Genomic DNA, 3,094 nt, shown 5'->3' with positions numbered 1-3,094 from the left:
ATATTTATTTAATTTATTATTTCACTACTTTTCAAATCTTATAGCATTCCCTTTGTATTCTTGTTTTATTTTTGTTATAGATAAGTAAAGTTTGAATTTTGATGACATCCATACCAACCTTTCAGCTAGAAAAAGATAATATTTCTCAACTTGAAATAATTTTCTTAAAAATAAATAAATAGCAAAGCAGAATCAAGCACCGGCAAAATTGCATGGGGCTTACTTTACATGTAATAAATATCCATAACATTATATGAGTGGGTGTAGAAGTGATCAAATCATTAGCTTTGCCCTAACATCATTATTTTTTTGTGTTAAATGCTGACTGTACATGCCATGTGTCAATCTTTGTTGATGTGTACTAAGAAAGAGGCAAAAAATATTTATAAAGGGCCAAGACTATCCAATAGCCTAAAATAAGAAAAAAAGACATAAATACCTATAATGCTACCAAAGTTGGTGCAAAAGTGACCAATATATCAAATCCCTTAAATATTGACCGCTTAGCTAACACCCAGCAGGAATTGACCATTTTTTTGCTAACGTGAAAAAAAATTCCCAAGTGAAATTTTATGGAGGTTAATCGGTCATCGTATAAATATCATGTGGGGAAATGTTTGTTTTGACCAAACATCAAATTAAATTGTTTGCTTCTTTGCAGTAATGGTGAAACCATTTGAAATTTGTGAACCTATTATAAATGAAATTGCTTCAGGTTGTGATAATGCTCTTAAGGTAGGGTGGCATATATAGGAGGTGTGCTTAGTCTCAATCTTTGATTGTGTATAACGTATCTCATTGTCTTGAATCTCAAGTTTTGCAGACAAAAAAAATGAGTGGAGAAGGAGGGAGAAGGGGGGGTGGATAAGTGGTGATGGAAAAAAATACATGATTGGTCGCTACTGAGCACCCTCTAAAGTACATTATGGGTTCACATATGATTATCAATCAACTTCCATAGAAATTTGTAACATTTGTCTCGGAGTGTTACTAAAAGCCACCACAACTAAATAAATTAAGTGCAGTTTAGAAGATGATTCTAAACTAACTAAGGAGACAAACTATTTAAAATCAATAAACAAATTACACAATAGCAAGCCACACATTTAAAACCTCTTAAAAAAGTCTAAAGGATTAATATATAGCCCACAGAAGTAAGCTACGCAAAACTAGGACAAAAGTTGCTGTCATGACAACCTCCAGGCCAACTTTTGAGAACATTGTTTCACTATCCGTCCTCCAACATGTAGCATGCATAGTCAACATTTAATATAGGAAACTAATGACATTAGGGCAAAGTTAACTGTTTGGTCAGCATTTATGCCCTTTTCCTCACTTTAGGCTATTGAATACCCTTAGCCGACGACTTTGTAGGTATTTTAACTTTTTTACTCTAAATTAAATTAGACTATTGTATGGTATACTCCTCCAGTCTTTTTAATAATTGATTCCTATCAACTTCACCAATGTTAATGCAAAAACAATAAAAAGGAATAAAAGTGGTGTTAAATTTTAAATATATCCCTATATAAAAAATTTAAAAGTGATGTCATGTTATTTTTTCTTTTCAAATATTACCTAAAAAGTTGTACCATAAGTTATGAATAGGACCAAATGAACTTTCTAAATTTGTGTCTCATAAATAGGACTGTATATAGCACTGTGTAAGAAACAAGAGCCATTATTGAGATCTCACACTATGACCTTAGGGGCTAATTTCTATACCAAGACACACCGCTATTTTTTTCCCCTTTCATTCACTTTAAAAGGTGTGCTTGGTTTGGAGGGGAGCAGGTGGAAGGGATGGGTGGTGATAATTTTTATATTACCCTATTTGATTTTATTGGAAATGAAGGGAGAGGAGGGGTCTTTGATCAATTATTTGGAGAGATAATAACTAATTTATTGCTATATATATAAAGTAATTTTTCAACTTAATTCAAATTGTATAATTTATAAAAAAAATTACCCTCATCCTAATATCAGTAAATACTTAAATTGTATAATAGCATCAATTTTTAACTTCCTTGAATATATAATAAAATAGAGGCATTTTAATTATATCATAAAACTTTTTTAAACATACCACTCTATTAAAACCTTCGTTGCGTCCCATAGAAAAACTAATTTGTGGTACTTGTAAAGTTATCATTTTACAAATTGCCTTTGCAAGTTAAATGACACGTTGACTGCATACTGGAGAAAGTATTCCTTATTTAGTGCTTTTATGAATGTTCAAATCAATAATATAAGAAATAAAATCTAAATAAAAACAATTTATCCTGGAAAAGTTTGTTGAAGTAATAAACTTCTTCCTTTTTCATGCTCATAGGAAAATTGTTGAAGATGTTCCTCGTGGTGTGCACGTAAACTTTTTGAAAGCAAAAAAAAGTCTACATAGAGTGTCGGTTTTTTTTTTTCCTCCTCTTATTCATTTGTTGCAATTTTACATAGTAACTCGTGTGAATTTTTCATGAAACAAGTTATATGAAACCGCCTAAGAAACTAAAAAGTTTGGCGGGAAGATGATAGGAAGGACCCGCAAATATTACTTTACAGTATTAGACGTGGGCTTCACATAGAAGCCCCTAGTAAAAAAGACTAGTCTTGCATACTTTAAATTTGATTTAAGGTGCATTGTTTAGTTATTTTTTGGATTTTATTAATAATTAATATATCCAAACAATTTTATTACAATCCAAAAAATTAATTATAAATATAAAAATATACAAATAAATTTGAATTATTAAAATTGGATCTAACAACAACGTAAAGAAAAGGTGAGAAATTGAGAATAAGGGAAACAGAGACATCCCTAATCTCTTGAGATGGGAAGTACAAAGCCAGTGGACAGAAAAAAATGAGAAAAAACAAAACGAAGTCATGTTATTGTAACATTTTTTTTTTTAAGAAAGTTGTTGGAAGCTCTGAATAAAATTAAGTTTTTTTAAAATACATAATTAATGTTTCAATATATTTATTCAAAGTGAGTTAATTTGTTACGACCACCAATTTATGCAGAAAGTACTACTAATGGGATTTTTTTTTTCAAGAAATAACAACGCGCCATCAAAGTATAGCTGTAAAGCAGAAA

The sequence above is a fragment of the Prosopis cineraria genome, unplaced genomic scaffold (genome assembly GCF_029017545.1).
Source record: "Prosopis cineraria cultivar Desert tree isolate PC_DT_omini unplaced genomic scaffold, ASM2901754v1 PC7, whole genome shotgun sequence".
NCBI classification, from domain to species: domain Eukaryota; kingdom Viridiplantae; phylum Streptophyta; class Magnoliopsida; order Fabales; family Fabaceae; genus Prosopis; species Prosopis cineraria.
This window is presented reverse-complemented; position numbering follows the sequence as displayed.